This window comes from Eurosta solidaginis, chromosome X (assembly GCF_040869045.1).
Source record: "Eurosta solidaginis isolate ZX-2024a chromosome X, ASM4086904v1, whole genome shotgun sequence".
Classification (NCBI taxonomy): domain Eukaryota; kingdom Metazoa; phylum Arthropoda; class Insecta; order Diptera; family Tephritidae; genus Eurosta; species Eurosta solidaginis.
In genome coordinates, this window is record NC_090324.1 from 193,816,193 (window position 1) to 193,842,174 (window position 25,982).

A 25,982-nucleotide genomic window follows, 5' to 3' on the forward strand; every position below is an offset into this window, starting at 1 on the left:
CCCAGATCGCGTGTGAAGTTATTTAAATTTTAATAATTAATCGGGTTTTACAAAATAAAATTTTAAAAATGAATTGGAGTTTGCAAATCGAAAAACTGAGCGATAATAACTATGATGTGTGGTGCATGCAAATGCGCAGCATATTGGTTAATATGGACCAATGGCGCATCGTTAATGAAGATTGTAAGCGCAGTGATGAAAATGCAGAAAAGTGGGATCAAGATGATCAAAAAGCGCTAGCTAATATTATTTTATGCGTAAAACCGACGCAACTCAGCAACATTAAGGCTTGTAAAACTTCAGTGGAAGCATGGAAGAGACTTCGTGATGTTCATGTGCCGAGGGGACCTTTACAAAAAGTTTCGCTTTATAAAAAGTTGCTTGGTTGCAGTATGTCTGCTGGTCAAAGCATGTCAACTTATCTAAATTCGTTTGTCGAAGTCGTAGATAAATTAGCAGAAGTGAACATCGAGTTAAACGAAGAGCTAAAAGTCATAATACTATTATCTAGTTTGCCGCCCGAGTACGAAAACTTCGTGGTAGCTATCGAGACTCGTGATGAATTGCCGAGTTTCAGTACTTTAAAAGTAAAGCTGTTAGAAGAGGGTGCTAGAAGGGAACAACAAGCAGATCAAAAAGCTCCTGCGCAAGCTGTTTATACAAGTGTAAGAGAATCAGCGCATAATGGTAATAAAATAAATACAAAAGCAAAAAGTCATGTAAAGTCAAATGAGTTCAAGGGTAAATGCTTTAGTTGTGGCATGCGTGGCCATACGGCTTCACAATGCAAAAGAAAGGGCAAACAACAATATGATCGTGAAGATAAACAAAGTTCTAAAATTAACGAGCTTTCTTACGCTGTATATGCTGCTGCTGTGGGGGATGAACGAAGTAAATACAATTGGTGTGTCGACAGTGGTGCAACGACACATATGTGTTGCGACAAGAATATGTTCGTGTCATTCATCGAAAAACGAGAAAAAGTTATGTTAGCAGCAGATAATTTCACTTACTCACAAGGTATAGGTACGGTCAAAATAAAAACAAATGAATGTGAAATAGAGCTACGTGATGTATTGTTTGTGCCTTCACTGAAAATGAACTTTTATTCTGTTAACAAAGCTCTGCAGCATAAACATACAGTGGTATTCAAAAACTATGTTGTGGAAGTAAAAAATTCCATAGGGTTAACATTGCTTAGAGCTAGATTACAAAATGATTTGTTTATATTCAATGCACAAGTACAAGGTTCAAAAATTTATTTAAATAATTTAAAGTGGCATAATCGATATGGTCATATAAACTTCGAAAGTTTAAAGAAAATTGCCGACAAAGGTTTAGTGCGAGGTATGGACACAAAAGATGTGAAAACAAAAACAAATTGTGACACATGCAACAAAGCAAAATTAAGTGCAATGCCTTTTCCGAAAAAATTTGAAATTGAGTCAAAAGAAATATTAGAGCTTGTGCATACAGATGTATGTGGACCCATAAACGTAAAATCAGTAGGTGGTGCACGATACTTTCTCACATTTATTGACGATTTCTCGAGAATGATTTTTGTTTATTGTATTAAAGAAAAGAGCGAAGTATTTGAAAAGTTTCAATTATTCAAAAATATGGTCGAATGTCAAACTCAGAAGAAAATTAAAAAGCTCCGAAGTGACAATGATACGGAGTACATAAACAATAAATTTACCGATTTTTTAAATGAGTGCGGAATTAAAAGGCAGTTAACTGTGCCATATACTCCCCAGCAAAATGGAGTGGCAGAGAGAGTTAACCGCACAATTGTAGAAATGGCTAGAAGTTTGCTGGTGCATGCAAATATAGAACAAGAATTGTGGGGTGAAGCTATACACACAGCTGTATATTTACGTAATCGCGCACCTACAAAACTACTTAGAGATTGCACTCCTTATGAGATTTGGTACAACAAAAAGCCGTCGGTAAAACATTTCAGGGTTTTTGGTTCGCGCGCATTCGCGTTAAATAAAACGCAGCGTGGTAAATTCAGCGCAAAGGGCAAAGAGTATTTGTTCGTCGGATATTCTGAGGTTGCAAAAGCTTATCGCTTGTATGATAAGGAAACGAGGCAAATTTGTGTAAGACGTGACGTAAAATTTTTAGAAGATGAAGTCAACTTAGCTGTGCCCGAAGGTGACACCAAAAACAGAGATGAAAATGACATTGCTACAATTTTTGTAAAAATCGACGATCGTAAACATGTTGAAGAAGAGCGGAAAGAAGATGAAGAGTTTGAAAGTTGCACCGAAGACGAAACAGAGGTAGAAGAGGCAAATGTAGGCAATGTTGCAGAGAATGGAATCGTTTCGGATGAAATGCAAATAATTGGTGAGTCTCATAGAAATGGAAACGAATCACGTCGCGGTCGAGGTAGGCCAAAAATTATTCACACTGGTCAAGTAGGGCGTCCCAAAAAAGAGTATCAGATGCTAAATTATCTACAATATGGTGAAGATGTAGACACGCCTCGATCGGTCAAAGAAGGATTGTCAAGCGAATATTCCTTTGAGTGGAAGAAATCAATGGAAGAAGAATATTCGGCGCTTCTTGCTAACAACACTTGGTCAGCAGTAGATCTGCCTGATGGTCAAAAAGCGATTGGATCGAAGTGGGTTTTTCGAATAAAACGTGATTCAGATGGCAATATTCAAAAGTTCAAGTCGAGACTAGTAGCAAAAGGCTGCAGTCAGCAGCTGGGTTTAAATTACTGGGAAACTTTTTCGCCTGTAATACGATATGAAACAATTCGTATGCTACTTGCTATTGCCGTTGAGAAAGAGCTTCACTTACATCAGACCGATATTTCCAATGCATATCTCAATAGTAAGCTTACGGAAGAAATTTACCTTAAACAACCAGAAGAATTTGTAGACAATAAAAATCCTAATAAAGTTTTAAAGCTAAATAAAGCCATTTACGGCTTAAAGCAGTCTGGGCGACACTGGAATAGTACTCTTGATGTAGCATTGAAAGATATGGGTTTCAGCCCATGCAAAAGCGAACCGTGTTTGTATGTCAAACAATACAATGGCAGTTATAGTTACATTGCCGTTTATGTCGACGATCTTATCTTAGCATGTCCAAGCGAGAAAGAGATTGCGAGCATTAAAAAATCATTATCGTCTAAATTTCAACTACACGATAGCGGGGCAATGACATTTTTTCTTGGCTTCGAAATAGAACGTCAGGGTAAGACAGGTGCGATTTCTGTGTGTCAGAAGAACTATATAAACGAGTTATTGAGTATGTATGGTGTGACATCATGTCGTCCGGTAAGCACACCTCTAGATCCTGGTTTTCAAGTAAGCTGCAGAAATGACAAGTGCACTAAAATATACTCAACAAGCTATCAATCGTTAATTGGATCTTTGATGTACTTGGCCATTTCAACGCGGCCAGACATTATGCACACAGTAAGTTTATTAGCACAAATAAAACCAAGAACCCCACACCGAACATGAGGCTGGTGCAAAACATGTCCTACGATACTTATCAAAAACCATCAATTTAAAGTTACACTACTGCAAAAATGGTAAACCGGTAGAAGGCTATGCGGATGCGGATTGGGCGAGTAACGATTTAGATAGGAAGTCATACACCGGTTATTCGTTCTTTTTGGCGGGTAGCGCCTTTTCCTGGCAAGCAAAGAAGCAAGATGTAGTCGCATTGAGCAGCACAGAGGCTGAGTACATCGCTTTAAGTACGGCAGCAAAAGAGGCTGTATATCTGCGGCGCTTACTTAAAGAAGTTGGTTTTATTCACGACATCGGTCCTGTTAAGTTAAAAGGCGACAACATGAGCGCAATACAAATTTCAAAGAACCCTGTGTTCCACAAGCGAACCAAGCACATAGATTTGAAATATCATTATATCCGAGAAGTTGTCGAACAAAAAGTAATAGAATTAGAGTACGTCTCCACAAATGAAAATGTTTCTGATATTTTTACAAAAAATCTGCAAAAACAGAAACATGTAAAATTTGTTCAAATGCTTGGTCTTAAAAATTAACTGAAGAAATATTTAACTTAAGAAAGAGTGTTGAAATAATAACTTGGAGTTTTAAGTTCAATATTTCCTATTGAGAACATATTTCTAATAATTAGAATGAATAAGACATATTACATATATTGATGAGTTAACTATATGCACACATGAATTTTATCTTTTAGTCCTCATTAAATCGTTGAACTAAGAAGTGCTTTTCTTTTATTGTACCGGACATTCACGCAAGTATACAAATCCCCTTCCAAATTCCTACCAACAATATAGCATATATTGTTGTCTGAAAAAATCATAGAGATCGGTGGTATATATATTATATACTTCATATAAACTGTCATTTTGACCCCTTTTTTACGGCTAGAATCTTCAAAATTCATCAAATTTCATCAAATAGTTACGTTTTCGTCATATATTTTTGAAATACGTGATTCGTAGTCATAGTTTTTACACGCAGACCACAAAAAACCTGAAACTTTGCATCCTCACACAAAGTAGCTACCTGTTTTTATACCTTTCATGAAAATGAAATGGTATATTAATTTCGTCACGAAACCGAAAATTGTAAATCCTTAAAGGAAAATAGATAGACCCACCATTAAGTATACCGAAATAATCAGGTTGAAGAGCTGAGTTGTTTTAGCCATGTCCGTCTGTCCGTCTGTCCGTCTGTCTGTTTGTATGCAAACTAGTCCCTCAATTTTTGAGATATCTTGATAAAATTTGGTGAGCAGGTGTATTTGGGTGTCCGATTAGACATTTGTCGGAACCGACCGGATCGGACCACTATAGCATATATCCTCCATACAACCGATTTTTCAGAAAAAGAGGATTTTTGTAATATCTTACCTAATTTAACAGGTTGAAGCTTCAATACTTTCGTATATTGAACATATTGTTGCCTGAAAAAGTTTATGAGATCGGTGGTATATATAGTATATATATGGTGGTATATATAGTATATATATATAGTATATATATATATATTTTCGCAAATTTTAGCCCCATTTTAACAGCTAGAAGCTTCAAATTTCACCAAATATTTACTTATATAGCATATATTGTTGTCTGAAAAAATCATAGAGATCGGTTGTATATATAGTATATATCTCATACAACCGATTGTTCAGATAAGAAACTTTTCGCAATTTCTACCCCATTTTAACAGCTATAAGCTTCAAATTTCACCGATTGCTTACGTATATAGCATATATTGTTGTCTGAAAAAATCATAGAGATCGGTTGTATATATAGTATATATCTCATACAACCGATTGTTCAGATAAGAAACTTTTCGCAATTTCTACCCCATTTTAACAGCTATAAGCTTCAAATTTCACTGATTGCTTAGGTATATAGCATATATTGTTGTCTGAAAAAATCATAGAGATCGGTTCTATATATAGTATATATCTCATACAACCGATTGTTCAGATAAGAAACTTTTCGCAATTTCTACCCCATTTTAACAGCTAGAAGCTTCAAATTTCACCAACTGCTTACGTGTATAGCATATATTGATTTCTGAAAAAATCATTGAGATCGGTGATATACATAGTATATATCTCATACAACCGATTGTTCAGATAAGAAACTTTGCGCAATTTCTGCCCCGTTTTAACAGTTAGAAGCTTCAAATTTCACAAAATGCTTTCGTATATAGCATATATTGTTGTCTGAAAAAATCATAGAGATCGGTGGTATATATATTATATACTTCATATAAACTGTCATATTGACCCCTTTTTTACGGCTAGAAGCTTCAAGATTCATCAAATTTTCTTCAAATAGTTACGTTTACGTCATATATTTTTGAAATACGTGATTCGTAGCCATAGTTTTTACATGCAGACCACAAAAAACGTGAAGCTTTGCATCCTCACACAGATTACCTACCTATTTTTATACCTTTCATGAAAATGAAATGGTATATTAATTTCGTCACGAAACCGAAAATTGTAAGTCCTTATAGGAAAATAGATAGACCCACCATTAAGTATACCGAAATAATCAGGTTGAAGAGCTGAGTTGTTTTAGCCATGTCCGTCTGTCCGTCTGTCCGTCTGTCCGTCTGTCTGTTTGTATGCAAACTAGTCCCTCAATTTTTGAGATATCTTGATAAAATTTGGTGAGCAGGTGTATTTGGGTGTTCGATTAGACATTTGTCGGAACCGACCGGATCGGACCACTATAGCATATATCCTCCATACAACCGATTTTTCAGAAAAAGAGGATTTTTGTAATATCTTACCCAATTTAACAGATTGAAGCTTCAAACTTCACCATATACTTTCGTATATTGAACATATTGTTGCCTGAAAAAATTTATGAGATCGGTCGTATATATAGTATATATATGGTGGTATATATAGTATATATATAGTATATATATATATATTTTCGCAAATTTTAGCCCCATTTTAACAGCTATAAGCTTCAAATTTCACCGAATATTTACTTATATAGCATATATTGTTGTCTGAAAAAATCATAGAGATCGGTTGTATATATAGTATATATCTCATACAACTGATTGTTCAGATAAGAAACTTTTCGCAATTTCTACCCCATTTTAACAGCTATAAGCTTCAAATTTCACCGATTGCTTACGTATATAGCATATATTGTTGTCTGAAAAAATCATAGAGATCGGTTGTATATATAGTATATATATCATACAACCGATTGTTCAGATAAGAAACTTTTCGCAATTTCTACCCCATTTTAACAGCTATAAGCTTCAAATTTCACTGATTGCTTAGGTATATAGCATATATTGTTGTCTGAAAAAATCATAGAGATCGGTTCTATATATAGTATATATCTCATACAACCGATTGTTCAGATAAGAAACTTTTCGCAATTTCTACCCCATTTTAACAGCTAGGAGCTTCAAATTTTACCAACTGCTTACGTGTACAGCATATATTGATGTCTGAAAAAATCATTGAGATCGGTGATATACATAGTATATATCTCATACAACCGATTGTTCAGATAAGAAACTTTGCGCAATTTCTGCCCCGTTTTAACAGTTAGAAGCTTCAAATTTCACAAAATGCTTTCGTATATAGCATATATTGTTGTCTGAAAAAATCATAGAGATCGGTGGTATATATATTATATACTTCATATAAACTGTCATATTGACCCCTTTTTTACGGCTAGAATCTTCAAAATTCATCAAATTTCATCAAATAGTTACGTTTTCGTCATATATTTTTGAAATACGTGATTCGTAGTCATAGTTTTTACACGCAGACCACAAAAAACCTGAATCTTTGCATCCTCACACAAAGTACCTACCTGTTTTTATACCTTTCATGAAAATGAAATGGTATATTAATTTCGTCACGAAACCGAAAATTGTAAGTCCTTAAAGGAAAATAGATAGACCCACCATTAAGTATACCGAAATAATCAGGTTGAAGAGCTGAGTTGTTTTAGCCATGTCCGTCTGTCCGTCTGTCCGTCTGTCTGTTTGTATGCAAACTAGTCTCTCAATTTTTGAGATATCTTGATAAAATTTGGTGAGCAGGTGTATTTGAGTGTCCGATTAGACATTTGTCGGAACCGATCGGATCGGACCACTTTAGCATATATCCTCCATACAACCGATTTTTCAGAAAAAGAGGATTTTTGTAATATCTTACCCAATTTAACAGATTGAAGCTTCAAACTTCACCATATACTTTCGTATATTGAACATATTGTTGCCTGAAAAAGTTTGTGAGATCGGTCGTATATATAGTATATATATGGTGGTATATATAGTATATATATATAGTATATATATATAGTATATATATATATATTTTCGCAAATTTTAGCCCCATTTTAACAGCTAGAAGCTTCAAATTTCACCGAATGTTTACTTATATAGCATATATTGTTGTCTGAAAAAATCATAGAGATCGGTTGTATATATAGTATATATCTCATACAACCGATTGTTCAGATAAGAAACTTTTCGCAATTTCTACCCCATTTTAACAGCTATAAGCTTCAGATTTCACCGATTGCTTACGTATATAGCATATATTGTTGTCTGAAAAAATCATAGAGATCGGTTGTATATATAGTATATATCTCATACAACCGATTGTTCAGATAAGAAACTTTTCGCAATTTCTACCCCATTTTAACAGCTATAAGCTTCAAATTTCACTGATTGCTTAGGTATATAGCATATATTGTTGTCTGAAAAAATCATAGAGATCGGTTCTATATATAGTATATATCTCATACAACCGATTGTTCAGATAAGAAACTTTTCCCAATTTCTACCCCATTTTAACAGCTAGAAGCTTCAAATTTCACCAACTGCTTACGTGTATAGCATATATTGATGTCTGAAAAAATCATTGAGATCGGTGATATACATAGTATATATCTCATACAACCGATTGTTCAGATAAGAAACTTTGCGCAATTTCTGCCCCGTTTTAACAGTTAGAAGCTTCAAATTTCACAAAATGCTTTCGTATATAGCATATATTGTTGTTTGAAAAAATCATAGAGATCGGTGGTATATATATTATATACTTCATATAAACTGTCATATTGACCCCTTTTTTACGGCTAGAAGCTTCAAGATTCATCAAATTTTCTTCAAATAGTTACGTTTACGTCATATATTTTTGAAATACGTGATTCGTAGCCATAGTTTTTACATGCAGACCACAAAAAACGTGAAGCTTTGCATCCTCACACAGATTACCTACCTATTTTTATACCTTTCATGAAAATGAAATGGTATATTAATTTCGTCACGAAACCGAAAATTGTAAGTCCTTAAAGGAAAATAGATAGACCCACCATTAAGTATACCGAAATAATCAGGTTGAAGAGCTGAGTTGTTTTAGCCATGTCCGTCTGTCCGTCTGTCCGTCTGTCTGTTTGTATGCAAACTAGTCCCTCAATTTTTGAGATATCTTGATAAAATTTGGTGAGCAGGTGTATTTGGGTGTCCGATTAGACATTTGTCGGAACCGACCGGATCGGACCACTATAGCATATATCCTCCATACAACCGATTTTTCAGAAAAAGAGGATTTTTGTAATATCTTACCCAATTTAACAGATTGAAGCTTCAAACTTCACCATATACTTTCGTATATTGAACATATTGTTGCCTGAAAAAATTTATGAGATCGGTCGTATATATAGTATATATATGGTGGTATATATAGTATATATATGGTGGTATATATAGTATATATATATAGTATATATATATATATTTTCGCAAATTTTAGCCCCATTTTAACAGCTAGAAGCTTCAAATTTCACCGAATATTTACTTATATAGCATATATTGTTGTCTAAAAAAATCATAGAGATCGGTTGTATATATAGTATATATCTCATACAACCGATTGTTCAGATAAGAAACTTTTCGCAATTTCTACCCCATTTTAACAGCTATAAGCTTCAAATTTCACCGATTGCTTACGTATATAGCATATATTGTTGTCTGAAAAAATCATAGAGATCGGTTGTATATATAGTATATATATCATACAACCGATTGTTCAGATAAGAAACTTTTCGCAATTTCTACCCCATTTTAACAGCTATAAGCTTCAAATTTCACTGATTGCTTAGGTATATAGCATATATTGTTGTCTGAAAAAATCATAGAGATCGGTTCTATATATAGTATATATCTCATACAACCGATTGTTCTGATAAGAAACTTTTCGCAATTTCTACCCCATTTTAACAGCTAGGAGCTTCAAATTTCACCAACTGCTTACGTGTATAGCATATATTGATGTCTGAAAAAATCATTGAGATCGGTGATATACATAGTATATATCTCATACAACCGATTGTTCAGATAAGAAACTTTGCGCAATTTCTGCCCCGTTTTAACAGTTAGAAGCTTCAAATTTCACAAAATGCTTTCGTATATAGCATATATTGTTGTCTGAAAAAATCATAGAGATCGGTGGTATATATATTATATACTTCATATAAACTGTCATATTGACCCCTTTTTTACGGCTAGAAGCTTCAAGATTCATCAAATTTTCTTCAAATAGTTACGTTTACGTCATATATTTTTGAAATACGTGATTCGTAGCCATAGTTTTTACACGCAGACCACAAAAAACCTGAAACTTTGCATCCTCACACAAAGTACCTACCCGTTTTTATACCTTTCATGAAAATGAAATGGTATATTAATTTCGTCACGAAACCGAAAATTGTAAGTCCTTAAAGGAAAATAGATAGACCCACCATTAAGTATACCGAAATAATCAGGTTTAAGAGCTGAGTTGTTTTAGCCATGTCCGTCTGTCCGTCTGTCTGTTTGTATGCAAACTAGTCCCTCAATTTTTGGGATATCTTGATAAAATTTGGTGAGCAGGTGTATTTGGGTGTCCGATTAGACATTTGTCGGAACCGACCGGATCGGACCACTATAGCATATATCCTCCATACAACCGATTTTTCAGAAAAAGAGGATTTTTGTAATATCTTACCCAATTTAACAGATTGAAGCTTCAAACTTCACCATATACTTTCGTATATTGAACATATTGTTGCCTGAAAAAATTTATGAGATCGGTCGTATATATAGTATATATCCCCCACAACCGATTGTTCAGATAAGGAACTTTTCGTAATTACTGCCCTATTTTAAGAGCTAGAGGCTTCAAATTTCAGCGAATGCTTACGTATATAGCATATATTGTTGTCTGAAAAAATCATAAAGATCGGTGGTATATATAGTATATATATGGTTTCGCAAATTTTAGCCCCATTTTAACAGCTAGAAGCTTCAAATTTCACCGAATATTTACTTATATAGCATATATTGTTGTCTGAAAAAATCATAGAGATCGGTTGTATATATAGTATATATCTCATACAACCGATTGTTCAGATAAGAAACTTTTCGCAATTTCTACTCCATTTTAACAGCTATAAGCTTCAAATTTCACCGATTGCTTGCGTATATAGCATATATTGTTGTCTGAAAAAATCATAGAGATCGGTTGTATATATAGTATATATCTCATACAACCGATTGTTCAGATAAGAAACTTTTCGCAATTTCTACCCCATTTTAACAGCTATAAGCTTCAAATTTATCTGATTGCTTACGTATATAGCATATATTGTTGTCTGAAAAAATCATAGAGATCGGTTCTATATATAGTATATATCTCATAAAACCGATTGTTCAGATAAGAAACTTTTCGCAATTTCTACCCCATTTTAACAGCTAGAAGCTTCAAATTTCACCAACTGCTTACGTGTATAGCATATATTGATGTCTGAAAAAATCATTGAGATCGGTGGTACACATAGTATATATCTCATACAACCGATTGTTCAGATAAGAAACTTTGCGCAATTTCTGCCCCGTTTTAACAGTTAGAAGCTTCAAATTTCACAAAATGCTTACGTATATAGCATATATTGTTGTCTGAAAAAATCATAGAGATCGGTCGTATATATATTATATACTTCATATAAACTGTCATTTTGACCCCTTTTTTACGGCTAGAATCTTCAAAATTCATCAAATTTCATCAAATAGTTACGTTTTCGTCATATATTTTTGAAATACGTGATTCGTAGTCATAGTTTTTACACGCAGACCACAAAAAATCTGAAACTTTGCATCCTCACACAAAGTACCTACCTGTTTTTATACCTTTCATGAAAATGAAATGGTATATTAATTTCGTCACGAAACCGAAAATTGTAAGTCCTTAAAGGAAAATAGGTAGACCCACCATTAAGTATACCGAAATAATCAGGTTGAAGAGCTGAGTTGTTTTAGCCATGTCCGTCTGTCCGTCTGTCTGTTTGTATGCAAACTAGTCCCTCAATTTTTGAGATATCTTGATAAAATTTGGTGAGCAGGTGTATTTGGGTGTCCGATTAGACATTTGTCGGAACCGACCGGATCGGACCACTATAGCATATATCCTCCATACAACCGATTTTTCAGAAAAAGAGGATTTTTGTAATATCTTACCCAATTTAACAGATTGAAGCTTCAAACTTCACCATATACTTTCGTATATTGAACATATTGTTGCCTGAAAAAGTTTATGAGATCGGTCGTATATATAGTATATATATGGTGGTATATATAGTATATATATGGTGGTATATATAGTATATATATATAGTATATAAATATAGTATATATATATATATTTTCGCAAATTTTAGCCCCATTTTAACAGCTAGAAGCTTCAAATTTCACCGAATATTTACTTATATAGCATATATTGTTGTCTGAAAAAATCATAGAGATCGGTTGTATATATAGTATATATCTCATACAACCGATTGTTCAGATAAGAAACTTTTCGCAATTTCTACCCCATTTTAACAGCTATAAGCTTCAAATTTCACCGATTGCTTACGTATATAGCATATATTGTTGTCTGAAAAAATCATAGAGATCGGTTGTATATATAGTATATATCTCATACAACCGATTGTTCAGATAAGAAACTTTTCGCAATTTCTACCCCATTTTAACAGCTATAAGCTTCAAATTTCACTGATTGCTTAGGTATATAGCATATATTGTTGTCTGAAAAAATCATAGAGATCGGTTCTATATATAGTATATATCTCATACAACCGATTGTTCAGATAAGAAACTTTTCGCAATTTCTACCCCATTTTAACAGCTAGAAGCTTCAAATTTCACCAACTGCTTACGTGTATAGCATATATTGATGTCTGAAAAAATCATTGAGATCGGTGATATACATAGTATATATCTCATACAACCGATTGTTCAGATAAGAAACTTTGCGCAATTTCTGCCCCGTTTTAACAGTTAGAAGCTTCAAATTTCACAAAATGCTTTCGTATATAGCATATATTGTTGTCTGAAAAAATCATAGAGATCGGTGGTATATATATTATATACTTCATATAAACTGTCATATTGACCCCTTTTTTACGGCTAGAAGCTTCAAGATTCATCAAATTTTCTTCAAATAGTTACGTTTACGTCATATATTTTTGAAATACGTGATTCGTAGCCATAGTTTTTACATGCAGACCACAAAAAACGTGAAGCTTTGCATCCTCACACAGATTACCTACCTATTTTTATACCTTTCATGAAAATGAAATGGTATATTAATTTCGTCAGGTAACCGAAAATTGTAAGTCCTTAAAGGAAAATAGATAGACCCACCATTAAGTATACCGAAATAATCAGGTTGAAGAGCTGAGTTGTTTTAGCCATGTCCGTCTGTCCGTCTGTCCGTCTGTCCGTCTGTCTGTTTGTATGCAAACTAGTCCCTCAATTTTTGAGATATCTTGATAAAATTTGGTGAGCAGGTGTATTTGGGTGTCCGATTAGACATTTGTCGGAACCGACCGGATCGGACCACTATAGCATATATCCTCCATACAACCGATTTTTCAGAAAAAGAGGATTTTTGTAATATCTTACCCAATTTAACAGATTGAAGCTTCAAACTTCACCATATACTTTCGTATATTGAACATATTGTTGCCTGAAAAAATTTATGAGATCGGTCGTATATATAGTATATATATGGTGGTATATATAGTATATATATGGTGGTATATATAGTATATATATATAGTATATATATATATATTTTCGCAAATTTTAGCCCCATTTTAACAGCTAGAAGCTTCAAATTTCACCGAATATTTACTTATATAGCATATATTGTTGTCTGAAAAAATCATAGAGATCGGTTGTATATATAGTATATATCTCATACAACCGATTGTTCAGATAAGAAACTTTTCGCAATTTCTACCCCATTTTAACAGCTATAAGCTTCAAATTTCACCGATTGCTTACGTATATAGCATATATTGTTGTCTGAAAAAATCATAGAGATCGGTTGTATATATAGTATATATATCATACAACCGATTGTTCAGATAAGAAACTTTTCGCAATTTCTACCCCATTTTAACAGCTATAAGCTTCAAATATCACTGATTGCTTAGGTATATAGCATATATTGTTGTCTGAAAAAATCATAGAGATCGGTCGTATATATATTATATACTTCATATAAACTGTCATTTTGACCCCTTTTTTACGGCTAGAATCTTCAAAATTCATCAAATTTCATCAAATAGTTACGTTTTCGTCATATATTTTTGAAATACGTGATTCGTAGTCATAGTTTTTACACGCAGACCACAAAAAACCTGAAACTTTGCATCCTCACACAAAGTACCTACCTGTTTTTATACCTTTCATGAAAATGAAATGGTATATTAATTTCGTCACGAAACCGAAAATTGTAAGTCCTTAAAGGAAAATAGGTAGACCCACCATTAAGTATACCGAAATAATCAGGTTGAAGAGCTGAGTTGTTTTAGCCATGTCCGTCTGTCCGTCTGTCTGTTTGTATGCAAACTAGTCCCTCAATTTTTGAGATATCTTGATAAAATTTGGTGAGCAGGTGTATTTGGGTGTCCGATTAGACATTTGTCGGAACCGACCGGATCGGACCACTATAGCATATATCCTCCATACAACCGATTTTTCAGAAAAAGAGGATTTTTGTAATATCTTACCCAATTTAACAGATTGAAGCTTCAAACTTCACCATATACTTTCGTATATTGAACATATTGTTGCCTGAAAAAATTTATGAGATCGGTCGTATATATAGTATATATATGGTGGTATATATAGTATATATATGGTGGTATATATAGTATATATATATAGTATATATATATATATTTTCGCAAATTTTAGCCCCATTTTAACAGCTAGAAGCTTCAAATTTCACCGAATATTTACTTATATAGCATATATTGTTGTCTGAACAAATCATAGAGATCGGTTGTATATATAGTATATATCTCATACAACCGATTGTTCAGATAAGAAACTTTTCGCAATTTCTACCCCATTTTAACAGCTATAAGCTTCAAATTTCACCGATTGCTTACGTATATAGCATATATTGTTGTCTGAAAAAATCATAGAGATCGGTTGTATATATAGTATATATCTCATACAACCGATTGTTCAGATAAGAAACTTTTCGCAATTTCTACCCCATTTTAACAGCTATAAGCTTCAAATTTCACTGATTGCTTAGGTATATAGCATATATTGTTGTCTGAAAAAATCATAGAGATCGGTTCTATATATAGTATATATCTCATACAACCGATTGTTCAGATAAGAAACTTTTCGCAATTTCTACCCCATTTTAACAGCTAGAAGCTTCAAATTTCACCAACTGCTTACGTGTATAGCATATATTGATGTCTGAAAAAATCATTGAGATCGGTGATATACATAGTATATATCTCATACAACCGATTGTTCAGATAAGAAACTTTGCGCAATTTCTGCCCCGTTTTAACAGTTAGAAGCTTCAAATTTCACAAAATGCTTTCGTATATAGCATATATTGTTGTCTGAAAAAATCATAGAGATCGGTGGTATATATATTATATACTTCATATAAACTGTCATATTGACCCCTTTTTTACGGCTAGAAGCTTCAAGATTCATCAAATTTTCTTCAAATAGTTACGTTTACGTCATATATTTTTGAAATACGTGATTCGTAGCCATAGTTTTTACATGCAGACCACAAAAAACGTGAAGCTTTGCATCCTCACACAGATTACCTACCTATTTTTATACCTTTCATGAAAATGAAATGGTATATTAATTTCGTCACGAAACCGAAAATTGTAAGTCCTTAAAGGAAAATAGATAGACCCACCATTAAGTATACCGAAATAATCAGGTTGAAGAGCTGAGTTGTTTTAGCCATGTCCGTCTGTCCGTCTGTCCGTCTGTCCGTCTGTCTGTTTGTATGCAAACTAGTCCCTCAATTTTTGAGATATCTTGATAAAATTTGGTGAGCAGGTGTATTTGGGTGTCCGACTAGACATTTGTCGGAACCGACCGGATCGGACCACTATAGCATATATCCTCCATACAACCGATTTTTCAGAAAAAGAGGATTTTTGTAATATCTTACCCAATTTAACAGATTGAAGCTTCAAACTTCACCATATACTTTCGTATATTGAACATATTGTTGCCTGAAAAAATTTATGAGATCGGTCGTATATATAGTATATATATGGTGGTATATATAGTATATATATATAGTATATATATATATATATTTTCGCAAATTTTAGCCCCATTTTAACAGCTAGAAGCTTCAAATTTCACCGAATATTTACTTATATAGCATATATTGTTGTCTGAAAAAATCATAGAGATCGGTTGTATATATAGTATATATCTCATACAACCGATTGTTCAGATAAGAAACTTTTCGCAATTTCTACCCGATTTTAACAGCTATAAGCTTCAAATTTCACCGATTGCTTACGTATATAGCATATATTGTTGTCTGAAAAAATCATATAGATCGGTTGTATATATAGTATATATATCATACAACCGATTGTTCAGATAAGAAACTTTTCGCAATTTCTACCCCATTTTAACAGCTATAAGCTTCAAATTTCACTGATTGCTTAGGTATATAGCATATATTGTTGTCTGAAAAAATCATAGAGATCGGTTCTATATATAGTATATATCTCATACAACCGATTGTTCAGATAAGAAACTTTTCGCAATTTCTACCCCATTTTAACAGCTAGGAGCTTCAAATTTCACCAACTGCTTACGTGTATAGCATATATTGATGTCTGAAAAAATCATTGAGATCGGTGATATACATAGTATATATCTCATACAACCGATTGTTCAGATAAGAAACTTTGCGCAATTTCTGCCCCGTTTTAACAGTTAGAAGCTTCAAATTTCACAAAATGCTTTCGTATATAGCATATATTGTTGTCTGAAAAAATCATAGAGATCGGTGGTATATATATTATATACTTCATATAAACTGTCATATTGACCCCTTTTTTACGGCTAGAAGCTTCAAGATTCATCAAATTTTCTTCAAATAGTTACGTTTACGTCATATATTTTTGAAATACGTGATTCGTAGCCATAGTTTTTACATGCAGACCACAAAAAACGTGAAGCTTTGCATCCTCACACAGATTACCTACCTATTTTTATACCTTTCATGAAAATGAAATGGTATATTAATTTCGTCACGAAACCGAAAATTGTAAGTCCTTAAAGGAAAATAGATAGACCCACCATTAAGTATACCGAAATAATCAGGTTAAAGAGCTGAGTTGTTTTAGCCATGTCCGTCTGTCCGTCTGTCCGTCTGTCCGTCTGTCTGTTTGTATGCAAACTAGTCCCTCAATTTTTGAGATATCTTGATAAAATTTGGTGAGCAGGTGTATTTGGGTGTCCGATTAGACATTTGTCGGAACCGACCGGATCGGACCACTATAGCATATATCCTCCATACAACCGATTTTTCAGAAAAAGAGGATTTTTGTAATATCTTACCCAATTTAACAGATTGAAGCTTCAAACTTCACCATATACTTTCGTATATTGAACATATTGTTGCCTGAAAAAATTTATGAGATCGGTCGTATATATAGTATATATCCCCCACAACCGATTGTTCAGATAAGGAACTTTTCGTAATTACTGCCCTATTTTAAGAGCTAGAGGCTTCAACTTTCAGCGAATGCTTACGTATATAGCATATATTGTTGTCTGAAAAAATCATAAAGATCGGTGGTATATATAGTATATATATGGTGGTATATATAGTATATATATATAGTATATATATATATATTTTCGCAAATTTTAGCCCCATTTTAACAGCTAGAAGCTTCAACTTTCACCGAATATTTACTTATATAGCATATATTGTTGTCTGAAAAAATCATAGAGATCGGTTGTATATATAGTATATATCTCATACAACCGATTGTTCAGATAAGAAACTTTTCGCAATTTCTACTCCATTTTAACAGCTATAAGCTTCAAATTTCACCGATTGCTTACGTATATAGCATATATTGTTGTCTGAAAAAATCATAGAGATCGGTTGTATATATAGTATATATCTCATACAACCGATTGTTCAGTTAAGAAACTTTTCGCAATTTCTACTCCATTTTAACAGCTATAAGCTTCAAATTTCACCGATTGCTTACGTATATAGCATATATTGTTGTCTGAAAAAATCATAGAGATCGGTTGTATATATAGTATATATCTCATACAACCGATTGTTCAGATAAGAAACTTTTCGCAATTTCTACCCCATTTTAACAGCTATAAGCTTCAAATTTCACTGATTGCTTACGTATATAGCATATATTGTTGTCTGAAAAAATCATAGAGATCGGTTCTATATATAGTATATATCTCATAAAACCGATTGTTCAGATAAGAAACTTTTCGCAATTTCTACCCCATTTTAACAGCTAGAAGCTTCAAATTTCACCAACTGCTTACATGTATAGCATATATTGATGTCTGAAAAAATCATAGAGATCGGTTCTATATATAGTATATATCTCATAAAACCGATTGTTCAGATAAGAAACTTTTCGCAATTTCTACCCCATTTTAACAGCTATAAGCTTCAAATTTCACTGATTGCTTACGTATATAGCATATATTGTTGTCTGAAAAAATCATAGAGATCGGTTCTATATATAGTATATATCTCATAAAACCGATTGTTCAGATAAGAAACTTTTCGCAATTTCTACCCCATTTTAACAGCTAGAAGCTTCAAATTTCACCAACTGCTTACATGTATAGCATATATTGATGTCTGAAAAAATCATAGAGATCGGTTCTATATATAGTATATATCTCATAAAACCGATTGTTCAGATAAGAAACTTTTCGCAATTTCTACCCCATTTTAACAGCTATAAGCTTCAAATTTCACTGATTGCTTACGTATATAGCATATATTGTTGTCTGAAAAAATCATAGAGATCGGTCGTATATATATTATATACTTCATATAAACTGTCATTTTGACCCCTTTTTTACGGCTAGAATCTTCAAAATTCATGAAATTTCATCAAATAGTTACGTTTTCGTCATATATTTTTGAAATACGTGATTCGTAGTCATATGGTGGTATATATAGTATATATATATAGTATATATATATAGTATATATATATATATTTTCGCAAATTTTAGCCCCATTTTAACAGCTAGAAGCTTCAAATTTCACCGAATATTTACTTATATAGCATATATTGTTGTCTGAACAAATCATAGAGATCGGTTGTATATATAGTATATATCTCATACAACCGATTGTTCAGATAAGAAACTTTTCGCAATTTCTACCCCATTTTAACAGCTATAAGCTTCAAATTTCACCGATTGCTTACGTATATAGCATATATTGTTGTCTGAAAAAATCATAGAGATCGGTTGTATATATAGTATATATCTCATACAACCGATTGTTCAGATAAGAAACTTTTCGCAATTTCTACCCCATTTTAACAGCTATAAGCTTCAAATTTCACTGATTGCTTAGGTATATAGCATATATTGTTGTCTGAAAAAATCATAGAGATCGGTTCTATATATAGTATATATCTCATACAACCGATTGTTCAGATAAGAAACTTTTCGCAATTTCTACCCCATTTTAACAGCTAGAAACTTCAAATTTCACCAACTGCTTACGTGTATAGCATATATTGATGTCTGAAAAAATCATTGAGATCGGTGATATACATAGTATATATCTCATACAACCGATTGTTCAGATAAGAAACTTTGCGCAATTTCTGCCCCGTTTTAACAGTTAGAAGCTTCAAATTTCACAAAATGCTTTCGTATATAGCATATATTGTTGTCTGAAAAAATCATAGAGATCGGTGGTATATATATTATATACTTCATATAAACTGTCATATTGACCCCTTTTTTACGGCTAGAAGCTTCAAGATTCATCAAATTTTCTTCAAATAGTTACGTTTACGTCATATATTTTTGAAATACGTGATTCGTAGCCATAGTTTTTACATGCAGACCACAAAAAACGTGAAGCTTTGCATCCTCACACAGATTACCTACCTATTTTTATACCTTTCATGAAAATGAAATGGTATATTAATTTCGTCACGAAACCGAAAATTGTAAGTCCTTAAAGGAAAATAGATAGACCCACCATTAAGTATACCGAAATAATCAGGTTGAAGAGCTGAGTTGTTTTAGCCATGTCCGTCTGTCCGTCTGTCCGTCTGTCCGTCTGTCTGTTTGTATGCAAACTAGTCCCTCAATTTATGAGATATCTTGATAAAATTTGGTGAGCAGGTGTATTTGGGTGTCCGACTAGACATTTGTCGGAACCGACCGGATCGGACCACTATAGCATATATCCTCCATACAACCGATTTTTCAGAAAAAGAGGATTTTTGTAATATCTTACCCAATTTAACAGATTGAAGCTTAAAACTTCACCATATACTTTCGTATATTGAACATATTGTTGCCTGAAAAAATTTATGAGATCGGTCGTATATATAGTATATATATGGTGGTATATATAGTATATATATATAGTATATATATATATATATTTTCGCAAATTTTAGCCCCATTTTAACAGCTAGAAGCTTCAAATTTCACCGAATATTTACTTATATAGCATATATTGTTGTCTGAAAAAATCATAGAGATCGGTTGTATATATAGTATATATCTCATACAACCGATTGTTCAGATAAGAAACTTTTCGCAATTTCTACCCGATTTTAACAGCTATAAGCTTCAAATTTCACCGATTGCTTACGTATATAGCATATATTGTTGTCTGAAAAAATCATATAGATCGGTTGTATATATAGTATATATATCATACAACCGATTGTTCAGATAAGAAACTTTTCGCAATTTCTACCCCATTTTAACAGCTATAAGCTTCAAATTTCACTGATTGCTTAGGTATATAGCATATATTGTTGTCTGAAAAAATCATAGAGATCGGTTCTATATATAGTATATATCTCATACAACCGATTGTTCAGATAAGAAACTTTTCGCAATTTCTACCCCATTTTAACAGCTAGGAGCTTCAAATTTCACCAACTGCTTACGTGTATAGCATATATTGATGTCTGAAAAAATCATTGAGATCGGTGATATACATAGTATATATCTCATACAACCGATTGTTCAGATAAGAAACTTTGCGCAATTTCTGCCCCGTTTTAACAGTTAGAAGCTTCAAATTTCACAAAATGCTTTCGTATATAGCATATATTGTTGTCTGAAAAAATCATAGAGATCGGTGGTATATATATTATATACTTCATATAAACTGTCATATTGACCCCTTTTTTACGGCTAGAAGCTTCAAGATTCATCAAATTTTCTTCAAATAGTTACGTTTACGTCATATATTTTTGAAATACGTGATTCGTAGCCATAGTTTTTACATGCAGACCACAAAAAACGTGAAGCTTTGCATCCTCACACAGATTACCTACCTATTTTTATACCTTTCATGAAAATGAAATGGTATATTAATTTCGTCACGAAACCGAAAATTGTAAGTCCTTAAAGGAAAATAGATAGACCCACCATTAAGTATACCGAAATAATCAGGTTGAAGAGCTGAGTTGTTTTAGCCATGTCCGTCTGTCCGTCTGTCCGTCTGTCTGTTTGTATGCAAACTAGTCCCTCAATTTTTGAGATATCTTGATAAAATTTGGTGAGCAGGTGTATTTGGGTGTCGGATTAGACATTTGTCGGAACCGACCGGATCGGACCACTATAGCATATATCCTCCATACAACCGATTTTTCAGAAAAAGAGGATTTTTGTAATATCTTACCCAATTTAACAGATTGAAGCTTCAAACTTCACCATATACTTTCGTATATTGAACATATTGTTGCCTGAAAAAATTTATGAGATCGGTCGTATATATAGTATATATCCCCCACAACCGATTGTTCAGATAAGGAACTTTTCGTAATTACTGCCCTATTTTAAGAGCTAGAGGCTTCAAATTTCAGCGAATGCTTACGTATATAGCATATATTGTTGTCTGAAAAAATCATAAAGATCGGTGGTATATATAGTATATATATGGTGGTATATATAGTATATATATATATAGTATATATATATATATTTTCGCAAATTTTAGCCCCATTTTAACAGCTAGAAGCTTCAAATTTCACCGAATATTTACTTATATAGCATATATTGTTGTCTGAAAAAATCATAGAGATCGGTTGTATATATAGTATATATCTCATACAACCGATTGTTCAGATAAGAAACTTTTCGCAATTTCTACTCCATTTTAACAGCTATAAGCTTCAAATTTCACCGATTGCTTACGTATATAGCATATATTGCTGTCTGAAAAAATCATAGAGATCGGTTGTATATATAGTATATATCTCATACAACCGATTGTTCAGATAAGAAACTTTTCGCAATTTCTACCCCATTTTAACAGCTATAAGCTTCAAATTTCACTGATTGCTTACGTATATAGCATATATTGTTGTCTGAAAAAATCATAGAGATCGGTTCTATATATAGTATATATCTCATAAAACCGATTGTTCAGATAAGAAACTTTTCGCAATTTCTACCCCATTTTAACAGCTAGAAGCTTCAAATTTCACCAACTGCTTACGTGTATAGCATATATTGATGTCTGAAAAAATCATTGAGATCGGTGGTACACATAGTATATATCTCATACAACCGATTGTTCAGATAAGAAACTTTGCGCAATTTCTGCCCCGTTTTAACAGTTAGAAGCTTCAAATTTCACAAAATGCTTACGTATATAGCATATATTGTTGTCTGAAAAAATCATAGCGATCGGTCGTATATATATTATATACTTCATATAAACTGTCATTTTGACCCCTTTTTTACGGCTAGAATCTTCAAAATTCATCAAATTTCATCAAATAGTTACGTTTTCGTCATATATTTTTGAAATACGTGATTCGTAGTCATAGTTTTTACACGCAGACCACAAAAAACCTGAAACTTTGCATCCTCACACAAAGTACCTACCTGTTTTTATACCTTTCATGAAAATGAAATGGTATATTAATTTCGTCACGAAACCGAAAATTGTAAGTCCTTAAAGGAAAATAGATAGACCCACCATTAAGTATACCGAAATAATCAGGTTGAAGAGCTGAGTTGTTTTAGCCATGTCCGTCTGTCCGTCTGTCCGTCTGTCTGTTTGTATGCAAACTAGTCCCTCAATTTTTGAGATATCTTGATAAAATTTGGTGAGCAGGTGTATTTGGGTGTCCGATTAGACATTTGTCGGAACCGACCGGATCGGACCACTATAGCATATATCCTCCATACAACCGATTTTTCAGAAAAAGAGGATTTTTGTAATATCTTACCCAATTTAACAGATTGAAGCTTCAAACTTCACCATATACTTTCGTATATTGAACATATTGTTGCCTGAAAAAGTTTATGAGATCGGTCGTATATATAGTATATATATGGTGGTATATATAGTATATATATGGTGGTATATATAGTATATATATATAGTATATATATATAGTATATATATATATATTTTCGCAAATTTTAGCCCCATTTTAACAGCTAGAAGCTTCAAATTTCACCGAATATTTACTTATATAGCATATATTGTTGTCTGAAAAAATCATAGAGATCGGTTGTATATATAGTATATATCTCATACAACCGATTGTTCAGATAAGAAACTTTTCGCAATTTCTACCCCATTTTAACAGCTATAAGCTTCAAATTTCACCGATTGCTTACGCATATAGCATATATTGTTGTCTGAAAAAATCATAGAGATCGGTTGTATATATAGTATATATCTCATACAACCGATTGTTCAGATAAGAAACTTTTCGCAATTTCTACCCCATTTTAACAGCTATAAGCTTCAAATTTCACTGATTGCTTAGGTATATAGCATATATTGTTGTCTGAAAAAATCATAGAGATCGGTTCTATATATAGTATATATCTCATACAACCGATTGTTCAGATAAGAAACTTTTCGCAATTTCTACCCCATTTTAACAGCTAGAAGCTTCAAATTTCACCAACTGCTTACGTGTATAGCATATATTGATGTCTGAAAAAATCATTGAGATCGGTGATATACATAGTATATATCTCATACAACCGATTGTTCAGATAAGAAACTTTGCGCAATTTCTGCCCCGTTTTAACAGTTAGAAGCTTCAAATTTCACAAAATGCTTTCGTATATAGCATATATTGTTGTCTGAAAAAATCATAGAGATCGGTGGTATATATATTATATACTTCATATAAACTGTCATATTGACCCCTTTTTTACGGCTAGAAGCTTCAAGATTCATCAAATTTTCTTCAAATAGTTACGTTTACGTCATATATTTTTGAAATACGTGATTCGTAGCCATAGTTTTTACATGCAGACCACAAAATACGTGAAGCTTTGCATCCTCACACAGATTACCTACCTATTTTTATACCTTTCATGAAAATGAAATGGTATATTAATTTCGTCACGAAACCGAAAATTGTAAGTCCTTAAAGGAAAATAGATAGACCCACCTGTTCGGCCTGAGTGCGTCTGGAACCGGCAGTGGGTAGGCGCACACGGGTCGATCTCGGGTTGATAGTGCTCTCGAAAGAAAGTAAAAAGAACAAAACGCAAAGAGGATTTCCTCGTTATAATAGTGTTTTAATTAGAGTGTAGGGAAATATATATAAGGATACAATATTACCTTTGAGTGTAAAAATGATGACGGTGATACTCGGCGATGTGTGCTGGTTGGCGGTCGATCGAAAAAGAGACCGGTTATCCCGTTGAGGACAACCGCTAAGCCGCGAAAAGGTCCTCTGGTATTAAGGAGGGGAAAAACCACACACACAACCACCCTTACGTATGCGTGCATGGGTGCTGACAACCTGCACACACACATGCATGTGTACGCAACGCATGCATGTGCATGCATGCACACAAGTGCGGCGTGACTGTGGGTGGCTGGAAATATTATTAAAACATTAGGGAGGGGCGCCGTCAATCAAGTGAAAGTTAGGCATTTGGCCTAAACATGCCGCCCCCCTTGCGGTACGCAACGTCACAGTCCGCCAAGGATCACCGACCGTGAAGAAGAGAAGAAAAAAAGTAAAAACTTATAACTAATTATATCTAACTTAACATAAACGCCGGTCAGTCCGCCGGCTTGGCGACACGCAAGACGGTTTGCGCAATGGGTGAGCTTGGTTGCTGATGCCTCTGTCATTCGGCACTTTTCCCGTTATGATTCAAGGCCTAAGCCAGGCTTGCCTAGAGCTAGGGATAGCGAAAAGAAGTAAGAAGATATACGTGTTCATATTTCTTGCCGTTTATTACAAATTCATTGGAAATTCTATGCTTGTGAATTTTGTATGAAGAAAATTTAATAAAAAATAGCTTATTGTAATGATACAAGATTTTAAACGCATACCTCCATTGTGAACTCATACAAGTGGCGAAGGTTTGATAGAAATGTTCACCATAGTAAACAGCTTCGAGCACCTGTTCAATCGTTGTTCGATTACCTAAATCATTAGCTCACCAGTGGTATATTGCTTTATTTACATATTTTAAAATGCCTGCGTAGCTGGTGGCTTGAATTTAATCTGTAAACTTGATTTTAGAAATGAATATTAATATGTAGTCTGATTTTCGGTAGACAAATTTAAAAGAAAGCTGATTTGAAACAAATGTACAATTCATGGCACTTCAATTTAATACCGGCGAGCAAAAGAAAAACAAACCCTTATTCCCTTATCTGGCCATTCGCGACTGCCGTTCTCCCTGTCAGCTATTATTTGACACGTAGGTGTGGCAATGGAGGAATCGAACGATTTTTCGCTGGTACGAATTCACAATGCAAGTCTGTTGCAACTGTGTACACCAAAATTCAATAAAAATAACAAAGTATAAAAAATTCATTTGTTTCGGTCGTTACCGAACATTTTGCTGTTAGGCCTTCGCTGTGCCCGAGAGTACCCAACCGAAGATGGTA

The 25,982-nt window shown here is 33.4% G+C and overlaps 1 pseudogene; it reads left to right on the forward strand.

The window, feature by feature from the left end:
* The first annotated feature begins 2,453 nt into the window (after nt 1-2,453).
* The window catches only part of LOC137235354 (DNA-directed RNA polymerase III subunit RPC5-like), a 29,473-nt pseudogene continuing 5,944 nt past the window's right edge, over nt 2,454-25,982 (forward strand).